General features: G+C 48.5%; 1 protein-coding gene across 1 annotated transcript in view; it reads left to right on the plus strand.

Moving 5' to 3' along the window:
- Positions 1-19,313: 19,313 nt before the first annotated feature.
- The window catches only part of CCDC134 (coiled-coil domain containing 134), a 57,709-nt gene continuing 52,078 nt past the window's right edge, over positions 19,314-24,944 (plus strand). Inside the window, exon 1 of the mRNA XM_069737039.1 lies at positions 19,314-19,448. The gene's annotated coding sequence lies outside the window, so the exon portion shown is untranslated. The remainder of the gene's footprint in view (positions 19,449-24,944) is intronic.

Consider the following 24,944-nt stretch of genomic DNA (forward strand, 5'->3'; position numbering starts at 1 on the left):
AGTCCTGCGGAACAGACCCTGTCGCTATAGAGTCACTAAAAATAAGAAATAATGGTTTATCTATTACATTACTTAGTTCTCTTAGTACTCGTGGGTGTATGCCATCCGGACCCGGAGATTTATCTATTTTAATCTTATTTAGCCGGTTTCGCACCTCTTCTTGGGTTAGATTGGTGACTAGTGTTGAGCATTCCGATACCGCAAGTATCGGGTATCGGCCGATACTTGCGGTATCGGAATTCCGATACCGAGATCCGATATTTTTGTGATATCGGGTATCGGTATCGGAAGTGTAAAATAAAGAATTAAAATAAAAAATATTGTTATATTCACCTCTCCGGCGGCCCCTGGACATCTGCGCGAGGAACCGGCGTCCGGCACGGCTTCTTTCTTCAAAATGCGCGCCTTTAGGACCTGTGGTATGACGTCCCGGCTTCTGATTGGTCGCGTGCCGCCCATGTGACCGCCACGCGACCAATCAGAAGCCGCGACGTCATTCCTCAGCTAAAGTCCTAGAATGAGCGCCTTTTAGGACCTGAGGAATGACGTCGCGGCTTCTGATTGGTCGCGTGGCGGTCACATGGGCGGCACGCGACCAATCAGAAGCCGGGACGTCATTCCACAGGTCCTAAAGGCGCGCATTTTGAAGAAAGAAGCCGTGCCGGACGCCGGATCCTCCCGCTGATGTCCAGGGGCCGCCGGAGAGGTGAATATAACAATATTTTTTATTTTAATTCTTTATTTTACACTTTAATATGGATCCCAGGGCCTGAAGGAGAGTTTCCTCTCCTTCAGACCCTGGGATCCATGAGGATACATTCCGATACTTGATGTCCCATTGACTTGTATTGGTATCGGATATCGGTATCGGCGATATCCGATATTTTTCGGGTATCGGCCGATACTATCCGATACCGATACTTTCAAGTATCGGACGGTATCGCTCAACACTATTGGTGACCCTTAATATAGGGTTTTCATTGTTTCTTGGGATTTCACCTAGCATTTCATTTTCCACCGTGAATACCGTGGAGAAGAAGGTGTTTAATATGTTAGCTTTTTCCTCGCCATCTACAACCATTCTTTCCTCACTATTTTTTAAGGGGCCTACATTTTCAGTTTTTATTCTTTTACTATTGATATAGTTGAAGAACAGTTTGGGATTAGTTTTACTCTCCTTAGCAATGTGCTTCTCTGTTTCCTTTTTGGCAGCTTTAATTAGTTTTTTAGATAAAGTATTTTTCTCCCTATAGTTTTTTAGAGCTTCAATGGTGCCATCCTGCTTTAGTAGTGCAAATGCTTTCTTTTTACTGTTAATTGCCTGTCTTACTTCTTTGTTTAGCCACCTTGGGTTTTTCCTATTTCTAGTCCTTTTATTCCCACAAGGTATAAACCGCTTACACTGCCTATTTAGGATGTTCTTAAACATTTCCCATTTATTATCTGTATTCTCATTTCTGAGGATATTGTCCCAGTCTACCAGATTAAGGGCATCTCTAAGCTGTTCAAACTTTGCCTTCCTAAAGTTCAATGTTTTTGTGACTCCCTGACAAGTCCCCCTAGTGAAAGACAGGTGAAACTGCACAATATTGTGGTCGCTATTTCCTAAATGCCCAACCACCTGCAGATTTGTTATTCTGTCAGGTCTATTAGATAGTATTAGGTCTAAAAGTGCTGCTCCTCTGGTTGGATTCTGCACCAATTGTGAAAGATAATTTTTCTTGGTTATTAGCAGAAACCTGTTGCCTTTATGGGTTTCACAGGTTTCTGTTTCCCAGTTAATATCCGGGTAGTTAAAGTCCCCCATAACCAGGACCTCATTATGGGTTGCAGCTTCATCTATCTGCTTTAGAAGTAGACTTTCCATGCTTTCTGTTATATTTGGGGGTTTGTAACAGACCCCAATGAGAATTTTGTTACCATTTTTCCCTCCATGAATTTCAACCCATATGGACTCGACATCCTCATTCCCTTCGCTAATATCCTCCCTTAAAGTGGACTTTAGACAAGACTTTACATAGAGACAAACCCCTCCTCCTCTCCGATTTTTACGATCCTTTCTAAACAGACTGTAACCCTGTAAGTTAACTGCCCAGTCATAGCTTTCATCTAACCATGTCTCGGTTATTCCCACTATGTCAAAGTTACCTGTAGATATTTCTGCTTCTAGTTCTTCCATCTTGTTTGTCAGGCTTCTGGCGTTTGCGAGCATGCAGTTTAGAGGATTTCGTTTTGTTCCAATCTCCTCACTGTGGATTAAGTAACTGATGTTTTTGATGAATTTTTGATGAATAAGTAACTGATGTTTTTAAGGGGTTAAATGCCTTTGGGCCACTGATATGACACTTACAATACACAGAAAGTGATGCCCTGCATCAAACCCAGGTCCCTTCAGCCGGGCCCAAATGGGTTCTGGGCACCAGAACTGGTATCAAAGTGGGCAAACAGCCCATTCTCACAGATTTGAATAAGTATCTGATGTTTTTAAGGGGTTAAATGCCTTTGGGCCACTGATACCACAGTGCATACATATAGAACAGGGAGCCCCACATTAAAAACAGTTCTCTTAAGCATGGCCCAAATGGGTTCTGGGCACCAGAACTGGCATCAAAGTGGGCCAACAGCCCATTTTCACAGATTTGAATAAGTAACTGATGTTTTTAAGGGGTTAAATGCCTTTGGGCCACTGATATGACACTTACAATACACAGAAAGTGATGCCCTGCATCAAACCCAGGTCCCTTCAGCCTGGCCCAAATGGGTTCTGGGCACCAGAACTGGCATCAAAGTGGGCAAACAGCCCATTTTCACAGATTTGAATAAGTAACTAATGTTTTTAAGGGGTTAAATGCCTTTGGGCCACTGATATGACACTTAAAATACACAGACAGTGATGCCCTGCATCAAATCCAGGTCCCTTCAGCCTGGCCCAAATGGGTTCTGGGCACCACATCTGGCATCAAAGTGGGCAAACGTCCCTTTTTTACATATATTAACCCCTTCATGACCTTGGGATTTTCCATTTTTTCGTGTTCGTTTTTCACTTCCCTCCTTCCCAGAGCCATAAGTTTTTTATTTTTCCGTCAATATGGCCATGTGAGGGCTTATTTTTTGCAGGACGAGTTGTACTTTTGAACGACATCATTGGTTTTACCATGTTGTGTACTAGAAAACAGGAAAAAAATTCCAAGTGCAGTGAAATTGCAAAAAAAGTGCAGTCTCACACTTGTTTTTTGTTTCGCTTTTTTGCTAGGTTCACTAAATGCTAAAACTGACCTGCCATTATGATTCTCCAGGTCACTACGAGTTCATAGACACCAAACATGTCTAGGTTATTTTTTACCTAAGTGGTGAAAAAAAATTCCAAACTTTGCTTAAAAAAATTTTAAAAAAATTGCGCCATTTTCCGATACTCGTAGCGTCTCCATTTTTCATGATCTGGGGTCGGTTGAGGGCTTATTTTCTGCATGCCGAGCTGGTGTTTTTAATGATTCCTATTGGGTGCAGATACGTTCATTTGATCGCCCGTTATTGCATTTTAATGCAATGTTGCGGCGAGCAAAAAAACGTAATTCTGGCGTTTCGATTTTTTTTTCTCGTTACGCCGTTTTGCGATCAGGTTAATGCTTTTTTTTGTATTGATAGATCGGTCGATTCTGAACGCGGCGATACCAAATATGTGTAGGTTTGATTTTTTTTTAATTGATTTATTTTGATTGGGGCGAAAGGGGGGTGATTTAAACTTTTATATTTTTTTTATTTTTTTCACATTTTTTTAAACTTTTGCCATGCTTCAATAGCCTCCATGGGAGGCTAGAAGCAGGCACAGCACGATCGCCTCTGCTACATAGCAGCGATCTGCTATTCGCTGCTATGTAGTAGAAAATTAGGTGTGCTGTGAGCGCCGACCACAGGGTGGCGCTCACAGCTACCGGCGATCAGTAACCATAGAGGTCTCAATGACCTCTATGGTTGCAATGCAGAAGCATCGCCGACCTCCGATCATGTGACAGGGGTCGGCGATGCGCTCATATTCGGCCGCCCGGATGCGGTAGTTAAATGCCGCTGTCTGCGTTTGACAGCGGCATTTAACTAGTTAATAGCGGCGGGTGAATCGCGATTTCACCCGCCGCTATTGCGGGCACATGTCAGCTGTTCAAAACAGCTGACATGTCCCGGCTTTGATGCAGGCTCACCGCGGAGCCCTGCATCAAAGCAGGGGAGCTGACCTCGGACGTACTATCCTGTCCAAGGTCAGTAAGGGGTTAATAAGTAACTGATGTTTTTAAGGGCTCCCTTAATGCCTTTGAGCCACTGATACCACAGTGCATATGTCGGGAAACAGGAAGAAGTCCTGATTACTTCAATTACACATACAGCGCTCTGAGCTGCAATTTCCTCTGCCTGCCCGACAAGGCTGGAATTCTAAGCCACTCTTTCTCCCTCCCCCCGCTGTACAACCGTAATGTACGACAAGCCTGCCAGCGTCATTGAAGAATTTATATAGCCCTGTGCTGCCGTCACGATAATGCCAAAAAATGTCTTATTGTAAGTGTAGTTTCAGAAGGACATGGCTAACTACACACACACACACACACTCACAATGCAGCTGCGACCCCTTGCTCTTCCCCCCACTCAGCTTCACTCCTACCCGAAGCAAAGCCTATGATAGAGACTGGGCATCCTGATACTAATGTTGGGCAGGGTGTGGCTTTAAACTGCAGGTGACGAATCCGGCAAAGCCACTCGTTGTCCCTACTGTTATGATCTGGTGGTTTAGGAGCAACATGGAACGAGCTCTAAAGGAAGTGTTATCTGTACTGACCGTAGTCCCTAAGCTCAACACAACACTAGAAGTAGCCGTGGGATGCTCCTAACTCTCCATAGGCACCTCGTCACAGCCTAAGAGCTAACTACCGCTAAAGATAGAAACAGGAAAGCTATCTTGCCTCAGAGAAAATCCCCAAAGGATAGATTAGCCCCCCACAAATAATGACTGTGAGAGGAGAGGGAAAAAGACATACACAGAATGAAACCAGGATGAGCACAGGAAGCCAGTCTAGCTAAATAGATAGGACAGGATGGAATACTGTGCGGTCAGTATAAAACACTACAAAAATCCACGCAGAGATTACAAAAATCTCCACACCTGACTAAAGGTGTGGAGGGTAAATCTGCTTCCAGCAACAGAATTAAATCATACTGACAAGCTGGACAAACATAGCAAGCACAGAACGGATAAGTCCACAACCTGTGGACAGAAAAGAGCAAGCAAGGACTTAGCTTTGCTGAACTGGTCAGGATAACAGGGAAATCCAAAGAGATGTGAATCCAACCAGGAACCATTTACAAGTGGCACTGGCTGAAGAAAGAGCCAGGCATAAATAGCCGAGCAGAAAAGACAATCAGTGGAAGCAGCTGAAGACAGCTAAATCCAAGGAGCAGCCATACCACTTGAAACCACAAGAGGGAGCCCAAGAACGGAATTCACAACACCCTCCCCTCTCACTCAGGAATGCCTTTGTCTGAGACCTTTGAATAAGGTAAAGAACTGTCCGATCAGTGCATATCATTAACCAGCCCTTTAGTGTTGTCACAAGCTCAGAAGTATAAGTCACTATAGTCTTAGACCAGCCTTCAGTCTTGGCCGGGCAGCGATCTAACACAGCTTGGCAAAGCTGTTCCATGCATCTGGATGTATTTATCCTCCTAAGGCTCTTTTCACACTAGCGTCGTTTTGGAGAAAAAACGCATTCTGCAAAGTTGTCTGCAGGATGCGTTTTTTTCCCCATAGACTAACATTACCGACGTATTGCCACACGTCGCATCCGTCGTACGACGGTTGCGCCGTGTTGTGGCGGACCGCCGGCACAAAAAAACGTTCAATGTAACTTTTTTGGTGCGTTATGTCCGCCAATTTCGGCCGAGCCCGACGCTAATGTGAAAGTAGCCTAAGCCACAGGCCAGCCAAGATGAGACCATGACATAACCTGTAAGTTCTCTTTTCAACGTTAATCCTTTTTTATTTTGTAATCTGTAATGTACTGTATTTTCCGGCGTATAAGACGACTTTTTAACCCCTGCAAAGCATCTCAAAAGTCGGAGGTCGTCTTATATGCTGGGTACGGCATGTGCAGGGAGCGGTCCTGTATGGTTCCCAGGATCTAAAGGAGAGGAGACTCTCCTTCAGGCCCTGGGATCCATATTCATGTAAAAAAAAGAATAAAAATAAAAAATATGGGATATACTTACCCTTCGACGGCCCGCGGCTCTCATCAGTGCAAGGGCGGGCCTCCGATCCTAAGGATGCATTGAGCGAAGGACCTTCGGTGACGTCACGGTCACCCGACCAGTCACGCGACTGTGACGTCATTAAAGGTCCTTCGTTAAATGCATCCTTAGGAACGGAGGTCGCCGCTTGCGCCGCTGAGAGCCGCGGGCCGTCAGAGGGTAAGTATATCCCATATTTTTTATTTTTATTCTTTTTTTACATGAATATGGATCCCAGGGCCTGAAGGAGAGTCTCCTCTCCGCCAAACCATCTGCACCGCACATGCTGTAAAAGATGACTGGGCGTATAAAATGACCCTCGTCTTATACAGCGAATATACAGTTAGGGCCAGAAATATTTGGACAGTGACACAAGTTTTGTTATTTTAGCTGTTTACAAAAACATGTTCAGAAATACAATTATATATAATATGGGCTGAAAGTGCACACTCCCAGCTGCAATATGATAGTTTCCACATCCAAATCGGAGAAAGGGTTTAGGAATCATAGCTCTGTAATGCATAGCGTCCTCTTTTTCAAGGGACCAAAAGTAATTGGACAATGGACTCTAAGGGCTGCAATTAACTCTGAAGGCGTCTCCCTCGTTAACCTGTAATCAATTAAGTAGTTAAAAGGTCAGGGGTGAATTCCAGGTGTGTGGTTTTGCATTTGGAAGCTGTTGCTGTGAGCAGACAACATGCGGTCAAAGGAACTCTCAATTGAGGTGAAGCAGAACATCCTGAGGCTGAAAAAAAGAAAAAAATCCATCAGAGAGATAGCAGACATGCTTGGAGTAGCAAAATCAACAGTTGGGTACATTCTGAGAAAAAAGGAATTGACTGGTGAGCTTGGGAACTCAAAAAGGCCTGGGCGTCCACGGATGACAACAGTGGTGGATGATCGCCGCATACTTAATTTGGTGAAGAAGAAACCGTTCACAACATCAACTGAAGTCCAGAACACTCTCAGTGAAGTAGGTGTATCTGTCTCTAAGTCAACAGTAAAGAGAAGACTCCATGACAGTAAATACAAAGGGTTCACATCTAGATGCAAACCATTCATCAATACCAAAAATAGACAGGCCAGAGTTAAATTTGCAGAAAAACACCTCAAGAAGCCAGCTCAGTTCTGGAAAAGTATTCTATGGACAGATGAGACAAAGATCAACCTGTACCAGAATGATGGGAAGAAAAAAGTTTGGAGAAGAAAGGGAACGGCACATGATCCAAGGCACACCACATCCTCTGTAAAACATGGTGGAGGCAACGTGATGGCATGGGCATGCATGGCTTTCAATGGCACTGGGTCACTTGTGTTTATTGATGACATAAGAGCAGACAAGAGTAGCCGGATGAATTCTGAAGTGTATCGGGATATACTTTCAGCCCAGATTCAGCCAAATGCTGCAAAGTTGATTGGACGGCGCTTCATAGTACAGATGGACAATGACCCCAAGCATACAGCCAAAGCTACCCAGGAGTTCATGAGTGCCAAAAAGTGGAACATTCTGCAATGGACAAGTCAATCTCCAGATCTAAACCCAATTGAGCATGCATTTCACTTGCTCAAATCCAGACTTAAGACGGAAAGACCCACAAACAAGCAAGACCTGAAGGCTGCGGCTGTAAAGGCCTGGCAAAGCATTAAGAAGGAGGAAACCCAGTGTTTGGTGATGTCCATGGGTTCCAGACTTAAGGCAGTGATTGCCTCCAAAGGATTTGCAACAAAATATTGAAAATAAAAATATTTTGTTTGGGTTATGTTTATTTGTCCAATTACTTTTGACCTCCTAAAATGTGGAGTGTTTGTAAAGAAATGTGTACAATTCCTACATTTTCTATCAGATATTTTTGTTCAACCCTTCAAATTAAACGTTACAATCTGCACTTGAATTCTGTTGTAGAGGTTTCATTTCAAATCCAATGTGGTGGCATGCAGAGCCCAACTCGCGAAAATTGTGTCACTGTCCAAATATTTCTGGCCCTAACTGTATCCCAAACTCCATATTTTATATGGAAAAGTTGGGGGTCGTCTTATATGCCCAGTCGTCTTATACATCAGAAAATACGGTATGTATGAATTGTCTCCTTTCTAATATCTTTTTATACTTTGTAAATGCAGCGCCCCAGAGACCTGGTCGTTGCAGTATGACGCTCTGCCACTAAGGGGAGTGATGGGACGTCTGATGGCACTAAAAGAGTTCTCCTGACCAGGTATCACCAGAACACTTTACACTTCACACTCCGGCCACTAGGGGGAGCAAAAGGCTTTATTTATTGGGCCACTCCTCACACTGGTAAAACTAGGGGTTGGATAGAAAGTTAGTCAGAAGCTGACTGGGTTGGATTCAGGCAACATCCCGTGGCAGGGGGTGTTGCAGGGAGAAGACACAGGGGGTCCCTGTCAGGCGTGGGAACCTGGCAGGTACCTAGCGAACAGAACAGAACGTAATGGAACCGCGCCTGCACACCCCGCGGCGGTATCCAAGAGAGAGACACGAAGGGAAGGATATTGTGGAACAGTGTAAACACGATCAATCACAAAGGAGTACCAGTAGGAGTCGTGCCGTGAGACCGAGGCAACATCCTACTGAGGCGCGTAGCCGGTGGCAGGAACACCGCGGGAGTAACTGACTCTAGGCCTTACTTCGAACTCCACAGGACAGTTAATTATAGGTTGGCTGTCTCACCTAAACACCTACGAAGACATAGGGGGCAACTGTGGGAGAGGGGCATCTCTAGGGTCCCGGAAGAACTCCAGGCCTTCCCGTCATACGGGTGCGTCCTCGCCATAACATACCTGGGGGATGTTGAACTAGAAAGATCTGGAACCAAAGAAAGAGAGAGCTGTAGAGAACGAACGAACGAGAACAGCAGTTGTGAGGATTATTCCGAATGCTCAGCAGGGTAGGACTACAACACACAGGCGCCAGTGGTAGGCAACGATTTCCATCTGTGAAGGAAACTCTGGATGTGCCCATCGGACCGGCCGGTCTCAGACAGCCCTGTTAAACGTGCTCTGGATTGCGGATCCTGAAGTCTTCAGTAAAGAGACTGCAACCCTGTGTCCTCGTTATTGACTGCACCTTACACCATTACCATCTACCTTACTGGGAAGCCCTGGGGACATACTTCACCTTTGGGAAGGTATACCATCCAGCTGCCATTCCATCACCCCAGCGGACCCCACAGCAGCGTCGGTCACCCTCACCGAACACCAAAGGTGGCGTCACGAACCCCTGACAGACTGCACCACCTTCATTGGACGCCCCTTAGCAGGGTTGCGGACCGGATCTAGCCACCGTGACAGCCTCAGAACCGAACCAGAGAGGCCCGGTACCGAGAACGCGTGGCCCTGTGTCTGGGGGCGATCCATATACAGGTCCTTCTCAAAAAATTAGCATATAGTGTTAAATTTCATTATTTACCATAATGTAATGATTACAATTAAACTTTCATATATTATAGATTCATTATCCACCAACTGAAATTTGTCAGGTCTTTTATTGTTTTAATACTGATGATTTTGGCATACAACTCCTGATAACCCAAAAAACCTGTCTCAATAAATTAGCATATTTCACCCATCCAATCAAATAAAAGTGTTTTTTAATAACAAACAAAAAAACCAACAAATAATAATGTTCAGTTATACACTCAATACTTGGTCGGGAATCCTTTGGCAGAAATGACTGCTTCAATGCGGCGTGGCATGGAGGCAATCAGCCTGTGACACTGCTGAGATGTTATGGAGGCCCAGGATGCTTCAATAGCGGCCTTAAGCTCATCCAGAGTGTTGGGTCTTGCGTCTCTCAACTTTCTCTTCACAATATCCCACAGATTCTCTATGGGGTTCAGGTCAGGAGAGTTGGCAGGCCAATTGAGCACAGTAATACCATGGTCAGTAAACCATTTACCAGTGGTTTTGGCACTGTGAGCAGGTGCCAGGTCGTGCTGAAAAATGAAATCTTCATCTCCATAAAGCATTTCAGCCGATGGAAGCATGAAGTGCTCCAAAATCTCCTGATAGCTAGCTGCATTGACCCTGCCCTTGATGAAACACAGTGGACCAACACCAGCAGCTGACATGGCACCCCACACCATCACTGACTGTGGGTACTTGACACTGGACTTCAGGCATTTTGGCATTTCCTTCTCCCCAGTCTTCCTCCAGACTCTGGCACCTTGATTTCCGAATGACATGCAAAATTTGCTTTCATCAGAAAAAAGTACTTGGGACCACTTAGCAACAGTCCAGTGCTGCTTCTCTGTAGCCCAGGTCAGGCGCCTCTGCCGCTGTTTATGGTTCAAAAGTGGCTTTACCTGGGGAATGCGGCACCTGTAGCCCATTTCCTGCACACGCCTGTGCACGGTGGCTCTGGATGTTTCCACACCAGACTCAGTCCACTGCTTCCTCACGTTCCCCAAGGTCTGGAATCGGTCCTTCTCCACAATCTTCCTCAGGGTCCGGTCTCCTCTTCTCGTTGTACAGCGTTTTCTGCCACATTGTTTCCTTCCAACAGACTTACCATTGAGGTGCCTTGATACAGCACTCTGGGAACAGCCTATTTGTTGAGAAATTTCTTTCTGGGTCTTACCCTCTTGCTTGAGGGTGTCAATGATGGCCTTCTTGACATCTGTCAGGTCGCTAGTCTTACCCATGATGGGGGTTTTGAGTAATGAACCAGGCAGGGAGTTTATAAAAGCCTCAGGTATCTTTTGCATGTGTTTAGAGTTAATTAGTTGATTCAGAAGATTAGGGTAATAGGTCGTTTAGAGAACCTTTTCTTGATATGCTAATTTATTGAGACAGGTTTTTGGGTTATCAGGAGTTGTATGCCAAAATCATCAGTATTAAAACAATAAAAGACCTGACAAATTTCAGTTGGTGGATAATGAATCTATAATATATGAAAGTTTAATTGTAATCATTACATTATGGTAAATAATGAAATTTAACACTATATGCTAATTTTTTGAGAAGGACCTGTATGCCCAGTCATCTTGTACGGCATGTGCGGTGCGGATGGTTCCCAGGGTCTGGAGGAGAGGAGACTCTCCTTCAGGCCCTGGGATCCATATTCATGTAAAAAAAAGAATAAATATAAAAAATATGGGATATACTTACCCTCCGACGGCCTGTGGCTCTCAGCGGCGCAAGAGGCGGCCTCCGTTCCTAAGGATGCATTGAACGAAGGACCTTTGATGATGTCGCGGTCGCGTTACCGGTCGGGTGACCGTGACCTCACCGAAGGTCCTTCGCTCAATGCATCCTTAGGATTGGAGGCCGGCCCTTGCACCGATGAGAGCCGCGGGCCGTCGAAGGGTAAGTGTATCCCATATTTTTTTTTACATGAATATGGATCCCAGGGCCTGAAGGAGAGTCTCCTCTCCTTTAGATCCTGGGAACCATACAGGACCGCTCCCTGCACATGCCGTACCCGCCATAGAAGACGACCCCCGACTTTTGAGATGCTTTGCAGGGGTTAAAAAGTCGTCTTATACGCCGGAAAATACAGTACATTACAGATTACAAAATAAAAAAGGATTAACGTTGAAAAGAGAACTTACAGGTTATGTCATGGTATCATCTTGGCTGGCCTGTGGCTTAGGCTACTTTCACATTAGCATCGGGCTCGGCCCGTCGCAGAGCGTCGGGCCCAGGTACGGACGCATGGTGTGGAAGCGCCGCACAACGGGGGCAGCGGATGCATTTTTTCCACGCATCCGCTGCCCCATTGTGAGTTGCGGGGAGGAGGGGGCGGACACAATGCACAAAAAAAGCTACATTGAACGTTTTTTTGTGCCGGCGGTCCGCCACAACATGGCGCAACCGTCGCACGACGGTTGCGACGTGTGGCAATACGTCTGTAATGTTAGTCTATGGGGAAAAAACACATACTGCAGACAACTTTATTATCTTGGCTGGCCTGTGGCTTAGGAGGATAAATACATCCAGATGCATGGAACAGCTTTGCCAAGCTGTGTTAGATCGCTGCCCGGCCAGGACTGATGGCTGGTCTAAGAGTATAGTTGCTTATACTTCTGAGCTTGTGACATCACTAAAGGGCCGGTTAATGATATGCACTGATTGGACAGTTCTTTACCTTATTCCAAGGTCTCAGACAAAGGCATTCCTGAGTGAGAGGGAAAGGACAACGGGTGGCTTTGCCGGATTGGTCACCTGCAGTTTAAAGCCACACCCTGCCCACCATTAGTATCAGGTTGCCCAGTCTCTATCATAGGCTTTGTCTCGGGTAGGAGTGAAGCTGAGTGGGAGGAAGAGCAAGGGGTCGCAGCTGCATTGTGAGTGTGTGTGTGTGGTTAGCCATGTCCTTCTTAAACTACACTCACAATATGACAATTTTTGGCATTACTGTGACAGCAGCACAGGGCCATATAAATTCTTCAATGAAGCTGGCAGGCTCGTCTTACATTACGGCTGTATAGAGGGGGGAGGGAGAAAGAGTGGCTTAGAATTCCAGCCTTGTGTGGGCAGGCAGAGGAAATTGCAGCTCAGAGCGCTGTATGTCTAACTGAAGTAATCAGGACTTCTTCCTATTTCCTGACATATGCACTGTGGTATCAGTGGCTCAAAGGCATTTAACCCCTAAAAAACATCAGGTACTTATTCAAATCTGTGAAAATGGGCTGTTTGCCCACTTTGATGCCAGTTCTGGTGCCCAGAACCCATTTGGGCCAGGCTGAAGGGACCTGGGTTTGATGCAGGGCATCACTGTCTGTGTATTTTAAGTGTCGTATCAGTGGCCCAAAGGCATTTAACCCCTTAAAAACATCAGTTACTTATTCAAATCTGTGAAAATGGGCTGTTTGCCCACTTTGATGCCAGTTCTGGTGCCCAGAACCCATTTGGGCCAGGCTGAAGGGACCTGGGTTTGATGCAGGGCATCACTTTCTGTGTATTTTAAGTGTCATATAAGTGGCCCAAAGGCATTTAACCCCTTAAAAAAGCCGGATTACGTACCGGTAATGCTCTTTTAATGAGTCCACGACAGCACCCCACATGAGAGAGAGGGATCCGCCCATAGGAACAGGAAACCTACAGAATAAAAGGAGGCGGTCCCCTCTCCTCCTCAGTTTAGTTACAGAGTATAAAAAGGGGAACCGCAAAAGTGTTAGTATTCATTCTTATTCAGTCACATAAATTTCTTAACTCTATACAACCATTATTTGTGACCTTAAAGGAAAGAGCTGTGCATAATTTAGGGAGGGTAATACATGGGTGCTGTCGTGGACTCATTAAAAGAGCATTACCGGTACGTAATCCGGCTTTTTACCCTTCGCCACGACAGCACCCCACATGAGAGATTTTCAGAGAGTCATTATTTGGGTGGGATTACTGTATTAAGAACAGCTCTACCAAAGGTCAGATCAGAAGACGTGGACAGATCAAGTCTATAATGGTTGTAGAAGGTAGAAGGTGTAGACCAAGTTGCAGCCTTACATATTAAATGGATCGGTACATCTGCTTGTTCCGCCCAGGAGGAAGCCATGGCTCGTGTTGAGTGCGCTTTTATACCCACTGGAGGAATCTCGCCTTTTGACGTATAGGCCAAGCAGATAGCCTCTCTGATCCACCGAGATATGGTAGCTCTCGTGACCCCATGTCCTTTCTTGTGGCCCTGAAAGGAGATAAACAGAGCCCTACTCTCCCTCCATGTCTGACACCTTTCTATATAAGTCAGGATGGCTCTTCTGACATCTAAGGTGTGGAACTTATGATGTTCTGGAGTTACAGGTGAATCAAAAAAGGAAGGGAGAAATATTTCTTGTGACCTGTGGTAGGTGGACGCTACCTTAGGGAGGTATGAGGGGTCTGGTTTCAGGACTATCCGATCATGAAATATCAGTAAGAAAGGTGGGTCTACTGATAGGGCCTGGATGTCACTAACCCGTCTAGCTGAGGTTAGGGCTACTAGTAAGGCTACTTTATATGTTAGGATTTTTAAAGGTATTGAATCTAATGGTTCAAATGGAGAGCTTGTTAAGGCCTCTAATACTAGATTTAAATCCCACGGAGGTAGACGGGGAATATGGACCGGTTTACTACGTTCACAAGATTTTATGAATCTGGAGATCCACCTATTAGCTGCTATATTGCATCCATATAGGGCTCCTAATGCCGAGACCTGAACTCTTAAGGTATTTACAGATAGTCCTAACTCTCGGCCTTTTTGCAAGAACTCTAGGATAGGTGTGAGTGGAACTTGCTTAGTGAACGGTACCGTGTAAAAGTCTAAAAATTTATTCCATACCCTACTATATATTAGGGTGGTAGATCTTTTCCTGCTCAATAAGAGGGTGTTTACTAGTTCTGTTGAGAACCCTCTGGAACTTAATAGTTGCCTCTCAAATTCCACGCCGTCAAGTGAAGACCTTTCACTTGCGGGTGGAAAAAGGGGCCTTGGTACAGCAGCTCCTTGTCTGATGGGAGGACCTTTCTTCCTTTCACCTGCTTTATTCAGGAGTTCATCCAGCGTCTTCCCAAAAAGGAACTCACCCTGACAGGGAATCGCACAAAGTTTCGCTTTAGCTTGTGCGTCCCCCTTCCAATTCTTTAGCCAGAGTGCACGCCGGGCTGTGTTGACTAGGCCGGCTGACCTGGCTGCAAGACGTAGCGAGTCCACTGAGGCATCAGCTAGGAATGCTACTGCTTCTTTAATTTGAGGCAATTTCAGCAGGATAGATTCCCTCGAAGTTTTGCCTCTAATCTGTTCCTCCAATTGCTCCGTCCATACTAGTAGAGATCTTGCAGTACAGGTACTAGATATGGCGGGCCTGAACGCCCCCGTATTGACTTCCCATGACCTCTTTAGTAAAGCTTCTGCTTTACGGTCCAGCGGGTCTGTTAGGACCCCTGAATCCTCCACTGGTAGGACCGACTGTTTGGTTGTGGAGGCTACCGCAGCATCAACTTTTGGCACCTTTGACCAGGTGTTTAGGTCTTCATCGCTGAAGGGATAGCGCCTTTTAGAGGATGATGGTAAAAACCCTCTATTCTGCTTGTCCCACTCCTTTTTGACAATATCTTTGATGGTTTGTATGACGGGGAAGGACCTACGTTTCTTCTGTCCTAACCCCGCAAACATTATGTCCTGTGCTGATTTCTTTTCTTTCCCATCTGGGCACCCCATCGTGCTCCTGACAGATTTTATTAAATTGTCCACATTACTGTTGGGAAGACAAAGTCCCCCTTCAGTCTCGGATGAGCTCGGCTGAGATCCCTCTTCGTCTGAAGAAATACATACACCCTCTGACTCCGAACTAACCGGAGACCGGGACCTGCTAGGCTGACGGGTACTGGCGCTACTTGTCTGCGCCAAACCCTGCATCTCTTCTCGGATAATAGCTCTGACATCTGAGGGAGTCATGATATTTTCCTGCCGTAGAGTTTGCATGATACACTCTGCACACAGTTTTTTGGCATAATCATCCGGGAGGGGCTGCGTACATAAAGCACACTCTTTATGCTTAGATTTGTGTGTCCTTTTCTTAGTCTAGAGGAAGGATACAGGAGGAACATATATCAGCATATAGGAAGAGACTCTTTCAAAAACTCACCCAGTGAAGCTGACAGGTACCGGTTCTGGAGGCGGAATTCGTTTGGTGGTAGAACTCTTCTCTGGAGGTCGGCCACCACTCTTTGTGCTGCTCCTCGTGCTTCTCTCCCTGCTGGGAGAGCGCTGTTGCACTGCGGGCAGGTGCGCTTCGTCGGCCGGTGAAGCCATTTCACACACACCGGCCCGACGCTAGCGCTGCATTTTTAAACTTGCCGCCCATTCTCCTGCCTCCCCGGACCAACCCGGAAGTGCTCCCGCGACTTCCGGGTTAGACGCGCCGCTCTCACCACCATGCGGCCGCCAGAGGCTATTAAGCCGGCCGCTGCAGCGCGCGCGTCCTCACAGTGCCGGCCGGACCTACGGTGACCGGACCCGGACCGTGGATGTTTGGCCAGACGAGGGGGGAGGCTGCAAGCAGGGGCTCCCCCGCCGCTGCTTCTGGTACCGCAGCCCCTGCCGTTCCCACAGAAACCGGCGCAGGCGGGTGCATGGCCCAGGGATCCTCTTCATCTGTAGGTAAGCCGGGTCCCTGTAGGAACAGGAAACCTAAACTGAGGAGGAGAGGGGACCGCCTCCTTTTATTCTGTAGGTTTCCTGTTCCTATGGGCGGATCCCTCTCTCTCATGTGGGGTGCTGTCGTGGCGAAGGGTAAAACATCAGTTACTTATTCAAATCTGTGAGAATGGGCTGTTTGCCCACTTTGATACCAGTTCTGGTGCCCAGAACCCATTTGGGCCAGGCTGAAGGGACCTGGGTTTGATGCAGGGCATCACTTTCTGTGTATTTTAAGTGTCGTATCAGTGGCCCAAAGGCATTTAACCCCTTAAAACCATCAGCTACTTATTCAAATGGCCAAAATTGACTGTCTGACCACTTTGATGCCAGTTCTTATGCCCAGAACCCATTTGGGCCAGGCTGGAAAAAACTGGTTTTGATGTGGGGCGCCCTGTTCTATATGTCTGCAGTGTGAGATCAGTGGCCCAAAGGCATTTAACCCTTTCTTCAGCACTCTTTGGTGCCCATGTTGATGCCCAGTTTTGTGCCAGTTTTATTGTTTTTGTAGCAGTTTTTAAGTGTATTCACATCAGGGCTCCTCGCTGCATTGTCTTTTATTATTATGATCATTTTTTTGTTGTTAAACCTATAAAAAACAGAAAAGAAAAAATTGCCGAATAAGAAACCAACTTCAGCTTCGTAACAACACATAAGAAAACAGCAAAACTTCCTCATGTTCAATTAGTTGAAAACATGACATGTGACCCCGACGCCCAATCAGTGCTGTCGTCACTGTCCCTAACCACACTAAGGCCCCGACACCGTGGTAACGGCACAGGAGGGGAGTATAGGCATATTTATTTTATCAACACCAAATATTTAGATCAAGAAGGGGTTGTCCTAGTAGTGGGGCCGATAGTGACTCTTAGGCCATGTGCACACCTTGTGGATTCGCAGCAGTTTTCCATGCGTTGTACAGTACCATGGAAACCTATGGAAAACAAAATCTGCAGTGCACATGCTGCGGAAAATAGTGTGGGGAACCGCTGCGTTGTTTGTTTTCCGCAGCATGTCAATTCTTTGGGCTATGTGCACGTTGCAGATTCATGTGCAGATTTTTCCTGCGTTTTACCTGTGGATTTACAACGGATTTCCCGTGTTTTTGTGTGGATTCCTATTGAGGAACAGGTGTAAAACACTGCGGAATCCTCGCAAAGAATTGACATGCTGCGGAAAATACAACGCAGCGTTTCCACACGGTATTTTCCGCACCATGGGCACAGTGGATTTGGTTTTCCATAGGTTTACATGGTACTGTACACCTGATGGAAAACTGCTACAAATCCGCAGGAAAGTCCACACCGTGTGCACAGACCCTTGGGCGGAGTACTAGCGGTTTACACCTGTTCCTCAATAGAAATCCACACAAAAAAAGCTGGAAATCCGCAGATTTTTCAAAAACTGAGCAGAAAAATCTGCACAGAAATCTGCAACATGGGGACATAGCCTTAGGATTGCCTCTTCAGTGGTGGTGAAAGAGTCCTAGCTGCCTTCCTCTCTGAAGAGGCACTGTGCATACAAGGCTCTGCTACAGAGCACCGGAACCCCGAGCAGCGCCGTCCTCCCGCCGCCACCGTGCACAGCAGTGACCCGAGCAGCGCCGTCCTCCCGCCGCCACCGTGCACAGCAGTGACCCGAGCAGCGCCGTCCTCCCGCCGCCACCGTGCACAGCAGTGACCCGAGCAGCGCCGTCCTCCCGCCGCCACCGTGCACCGCAGTGATCCGAGCAGCGCCGTCCTCCCGCCGCCACCGTGCACCGCAGTGATCCGAGCAGCGCCGTCCTCCCGCCGCCACCGTAGTGATCCGAGCAGCGCCGTCCTCCCGCCGCCACCGTGCACAGCAGTGACCCGAGCAGCGCCGTCCTCCCGCCGCCACCGTGCACAGCAGTGATCCGAGCAGCGCCGTCCTCCCGCCGCCACCGTGCACCGCAGTGATCCGAGCAGCGCCGTCCTCCCGCCGCCACCGTGCACCGCAGTGATCCGAGCAGCGCCGTCCTCCCGCCGCCACCGTGCACCGCAGTGATCCGAGCAGCGCCGTCCTCCCGCCGCCACCGTGCACCGCAGTGATCCGAGCAGCGCCGTCCTCCCGCCGCCACCGTGCACCGCAGTGATCCGAGCAGCGCCGTCCTCCCGCCGCCACCGTGCACAGCAGTGACCCGAGCAGCGCCGTCCTCCCGCCGCCACCGTGCACAGCAGTGACCCGAGCAGCGCCGTCCTCCCGCCGCCACCGTGCACAGCAGTGACCCGAGCAGCGCCGTCCTCCCGCCGCCACCGTGCACAGCAGTGACCCGAGCAGCGCCGTCCTCCCGCCGCCACCGTGCACAGCAGTGACCCCGAGCAGCGCCGTCCTCCCGCCGCCACCGTGCACAGCAGTGACCCGAGCAGCGCCGTCCTCCCGCCGCCACCGTGCACAGCAGTGATCCGAGCAGCGCCGTCCTCCCGCCGCCACCGTGCACAGCAGTGACCCGAGCAGCGCCGTCCTCCCGCCGCCACCGTGCACAGCAGTGATCCGAGCAGCGCCGTCCTCCCGCCGCCACCGTGCACAGCAGTGACCCGAGCAGCGCCGTCCTCCCGCCACCGTGCACAGCAGTGACCCGAGCAGCGCCGTCCTCCCGCCGCCACCGTGCACAGCAGTGACCCCGAGCAGCGCCGTCCTCCCGCCGCCACCGTGCACAGCAGTGACCCCGAGAAGCGCCGTCCTCCCGCCGCCACCGTGCACAGCAGTGACCCCGAGAAGCGCCGTCCTCCCGCCGCCACCGTGCACAGCAGTGACCCCGAGAAGCGCCGTCCTCCCGCCGCCGCCACCGTGCACCGCACACACCGACCCTCATGGCTGAAGGGCAGACGCGTCTCGTTGTAAAACACAGAAGGATGAGCCACGCCCCCTCTACAGACATCTGACTGATCACATGACCATGACGTCATCAGGTCCTTACTGAGATCTCTGTCATCGACCCTTCTGCCCTGGTAACAAGCAGCATGACAGCCCGCAGGGAGTGAGGAGTCATCGCCAGCGCCGCGCACACGGCTCCGGATACTGGAAGGTCAGTGCCCCCGGGGAGCGAGAGACCGACACCTGAGGGTGCGGGGCAGAGACCGCTCACAGCCGGGGATGCCAGGCGGATCTCTGCCCAGAGCTGCTCACAGTGCGGAGCTGTGTACCGGTGATACCGGCTCCGTATACATCTGTGTACCGGTGATACCGGCTCCGTATACATCTGTGTACTGAGTGATACCGGCTCCGTATACATCTGTGTACTGAGAGATACCGGCTCCGTATACATCTGTGTACTGAGAGATACCGGCTCCGTATACATCTGTGTACTGAGTGATACCGGCCCCGTATACATCTGTACTGAGTGATACCGGCTCCGTATACATCTGTGTACCGGTGATACCGGCTCCGTATACATCTGTGTACTGAGAGATACCGGCTCCGTATACATCTGTGTACCGGTGATACCGGCTCCGTATACATCTGTGTACTGAGTGATACCGGCTCCGTATACATCTGTGTACTGAGAGATACCGGCCCCGTATACATCTGTGTACTGAGAGATACCGGCTCCGTATACATCTGTGTACTGAGAGATACCGGCCCCGTATACATCTGTGTACTGAGTGATACCGGCTCCGTATACATCTGTGTACTGAGAGATACCGGCTCCGTATACATCTGTGTACTGAGTGATACCGGCTCCGTATACATCTGTGTACTGAGAGATACCGGCTCCGTATACATCTGTGTACCGGTGATACCGGCTCCGTATACATCTGTGTACTGAGTGATACCGGCCCCGTATACATCTGTGTACTGAGTGATACCGGCTCCGTATACATCTGTGTACTGAGAGATACCGGCTCCGTATACATCTGTGTACCGGTGATACCGGCTCCGTATACATCTGTGTACTGAGTGATACCGGCTCCGTATACATCTGTGTACTGAGAGATACCGGCTCCGTATACATCTGTGTACTGAGAGATACCGGCTCCGTATACATCTGTGTACTGAGTGATACCGGCTCCGTATACATCTGTGTACTGAGTCATACCGGCCCCGTATACATCTGTGTACTGAGTGATACCGGCTCCGTATACATCTGTGTACTGAGTCATACCGGCCCCGTATACATCTGTGTACTGAGTGATACCGGCCCCGTATACATCTGTGTACTGAGTGATACCGGCTCCGTATACATCTGTGTACTGAGTGATACCGGCTCCGTAAACATCTGTGTACTGAGTGATACCGGCCCCGTATACATCTGTGTACTGAGTGATACCGGCTCCGTATACATCTGTGTACTGAGTGATACCGGCTCCGTATACATCTGTGTACTGAGTGATACCGGCTCCGTATAAATCTGTGTACCGGTGATACCGGCTCCGTATACATCTGTGTACCGGTGATACCGGCCCCGTATACATCTGTGTACTGAGTGATACCGGCTCCGTATACATCTGTGTACCGGTGATACCGGCCCCGTATACATCTGTGTACCGGTGATACCGGCTCCGTATACATCTGTGTACCGGTGATACCGGCTCCGTAAACATCTGTGTACTGAGAGATACCGGCTCCGTATACATCTGTGTACTGAGTGATACCGGCTCCGTATACATCTGTGTACTGAGTGATACCGGCTCCGTATACATCTGTGTACTGAGAGATACCGGCCCCGTATACATCTGTGTACTGAGTGATACCGGCTCCGTAAACATCTGTGTACTGAGTGATACCGGCTCCGTATACATCTGTGTACCGGTGATACCGGCCCCGTATACATCTGTGTACCGGTGATACCGGCCCCGTATACATCTGTGTACTGAGTGATACCGGCTCCGTATACATCTGTGTACTGAGTGATACCGGCTCCGTATACATCTGTGTACTGAGTGATACCGGCTCCGTATACATCTGTGTACTGAGTGATACCGGCTCCGTAAACATCTGTGTACTGAGTGATACCGGCTCCGTATACATCTGTGTACTGAGTCATACCGGCCCCGTATACATCTGTGTACTGAGTGATACCGGCTCCGTATACATCTGTGTACTGAGTGATACCGGCTCCGTATACATCTGTGTACTGAGTGATACCGGCTCCGTATACATCTGTGTACTGAGTGATACCGGCCCCGTATACATCTGTGTACTGAGTGATACCGGCTCCGTATACATCTGTGTACTGAGAGATACCGGCCCCGTATACATCTGTGTACTGAGTGATACCGGCTCCGTATACATCTGTACTGAGTGATACCGGCTCCGTATACATCTGTGTACTGAGAGATACCGGCTCCGTATACATCTGTGTACCGCTGATACCGGCTCCGTATACATCTGTGTACTGAGAGATACCGGCTCCGTATACATCTGTGTACCGGTGATACCGGCTCCGTATACATCTGTGTACCGGTGATACCGGCTCCGTATACATCTGTGTACTGAGAGATACCGGCTCCGTATACATCTGTGTCCTGAGTGATACCGGCTCCGTATACATCTGTGTACCGGTGATACCGGCCCCGTATACATCTGTGTACCGGTGATACCGGCTCCGTATACATCTGTGTACCGGTGATACCGGCTCCGTATACATCTGTGTACTGAGAGATACCGGCTCCGTATACATCTGTGTACTGAGTCATACCGGCTCCGTATACATCTGTGTACTGAGTGATACCGGCTCCGTATACATCTGTGTACCGGTGATACCGGCTCCGTATACATCTGTGTACTGAGTGATACCGGCTCCGTATACATCTGTGTACTGAGTCATACCGGCCCCGTATACATCTGTGTACCGGTGATACCGGCTCCGTATACATCTGTGTACTGAGTGATACCGGCTCCGTATACATCTGTGTACCGGTGATACCGGCTCCGTATACATCTGTGTACTGAGTGATACCGGCTCCGTATACATCTGTGTACTGAGTCATACCGGCCCCGTATACATCTGTGTACTGAGTGATACCGGCTCCGTATACATCTGTGTACTGAGTGATACCGGCTCCGTATACATCTGTGTACTGAGTGATACCGGCCCCGTATACATCTGTGTACTGAGTGATACCGGCTCCGTATACATCTGTGTACTGAGTGATACCGGCTCCGTATACATCTGTGTACTGAGTGATACCGGCTCCGTATACATCTGTGTACTGAGTGATACCGGCTCCGTATACATCTGTGTACTGAGTGATACTGGCTCCGTATACATCTGTGTACTGAGTGATACCGGCTCCGTATACATCTGTGTACTGAGTGATACCGGCTCCGTATACATCTGTGTACTGAGTGATACCGGCTCCGTATACATCCGTGTACTGAGTGATACCGGCTCCGTATACATCTGTGTACTGAGTGATACCGGCGCTGTACGTTACACATCTATGTAGGCTGATAATACACCGCGCTGTACGTTTCACATCTATGCAGGCTGATAATACACCGCGCTGTACGTTACACATCTATGCAGGCTGATAATACACCGCGCTGTACGTTACACATCTGTTTAGGCTGATAATACGCCGCGCTGTACGTTACACATCTATGCAGGCTGATAATACGCCGCGCTGTACGTTACACATCTATGCAGGCTGATAATACACCGCGCTGTACGTTACACATCTGTGTAGGCCGATAATATGCTGCGCTGTACGTTACACATCTGTGTTGGCCGATAATACGCTGCGCTGTACGTTACACATCTGTTTAGGTTGATAATACGCCGCGCTGTACGTTACACATCTATGCAGGCTGATAATACGCCGCGCTGTACGTTACACATCTATGCAGGCTGATAATACACCGCGCTGTACGTTACACATCTGTGTAGGCCGATAATATGCTGCGCTGTACGTTACACATCTGTGTTGGCCGATAATACGCTGCGCTGTACGTTACACATCTGTGTAGGCTGATAATACGCCGCGCTGTACGTTACACATCTGTGTAGGCCGATAATATGCCGTGCTGTACGTTACACATCTATGTAGGCTGATAATACGCCGCGCTGTACGTTACACATCGGTGTAGGCCGATAATACCCCACGCTGTACGTTACACATCTATGTAGGCTGATGATACACCGCGCTGTACGTTACACATCTATGCAGGCTGATAATACACCGCGCTGTACGTTACACATCTATGCAGGCTGATAATACGCCGCGCTGTACGTTACACATCTATGTAGGCTGATAATACACCGCGCTGTACGTTACACATCTGTTTAGGCTGATAATACACCGCGCTGTACGTTACACATCTATGCAGGCTGATAATACACCGCGCTGTACGTTACACATTTATGCAGGCTGATAATACGCCGCGCTGTACGTTACACATCTATGTAGGCTGATAATACACCGCGCTGTACGTTACACATCTATGCAGGCTGATAATACACCGCGCTGTACGTTACACATCTGTGTAGGCCGATAATATGCTGCGCTGTACGTTACACATCTGTGTTGGCCGATAATACGCCGCGCTGTACGTTACACATCTATGCAGGCTGATAATACACCGCGCTGTACGTTACACATCTGTGTAGGCCGATAATACGCTGCGCTGTACGTTACACATCTGTGTTGGTTGATAATACGCCGTGCTGTACGTTACACATCTATGCAGGCTGATAATACACCGCGCTGTACGTTACACATCTGTGTAGGCCGATAATATGCTGCGCTGTACGTTACACATCTATGTAGGCTGATAATACGCCGCGCTGTACGTTACACATCTGTGTAGGCCGATAATATGCCGCGCTGTACGTTACACATCTATGTAGGCTGATAATACGCCGCGCTGTACGTTACACATTGGTGTAGGCCGATAATACCCCACGCTGTACGTTACACATCTATGTAGGCTGATGATACACCGCGCTGTACGTGACACATCTGTGTAGGCCGATAATATGCCGCGCTGTACGTTACACATCTATGTAGGCTGATAATACGCCGCGCTGTACGTTACACATCTGTGTAGGCCGATAATACGCCGCGCTGTACGTTACACATCTATGTAGGCTGATGGTACACCGCGCTGTACGTTACACATCTGTGTAGGCCGATAATATGCCGCGCTGTACGTTACACATCTATGTAGGCTGATAATACGCCGTGCTGTACGTTACACATCGGTGTAGGCCGATAATACGCCACGCTGTACGTTACACATCTATGTAGGCTGATAATACACCGCGCTGTACGTTACACATCTGTGTAGGCTTATAATATGCTGTGCTGTACGTTACACAGAAGTAGGTAGAAGGAATAACGGCTAAGTGCAGTATGAAAACACCGCAATGAGGGCTCATCACCATTATTATCGCAGGGATCTAAGGGGTAACACTTCTCCTTGTGGGGAGTGACAAGTCTGGCATGGCATGTCAGAGTGAGGAGACTTCTAAGGCTAGTTTCACATTTGCGTTAGGATCCGCAGCGTTTAGTCTGCATCCGCAAGTGGAGGAAAAAACGCATCGAAAAGCGTACAAATGCGGCGTTTTTTTTACGCATGC

This window comes from Ranitomeya imitator, chromosome 8, assembly GCF_032444005.1.
Source record: "Ranitomeya imitator isolate aRanImi1 chromosome 8, aRanImi1.pri, whole genome shotgun sequence".
Lineage (NCBI taxonomy): Eukaryota > Metazoa > Chordata > Amphibia > Anura > Dendrobatidae > Ranitomeya > Ranitomeya imitator.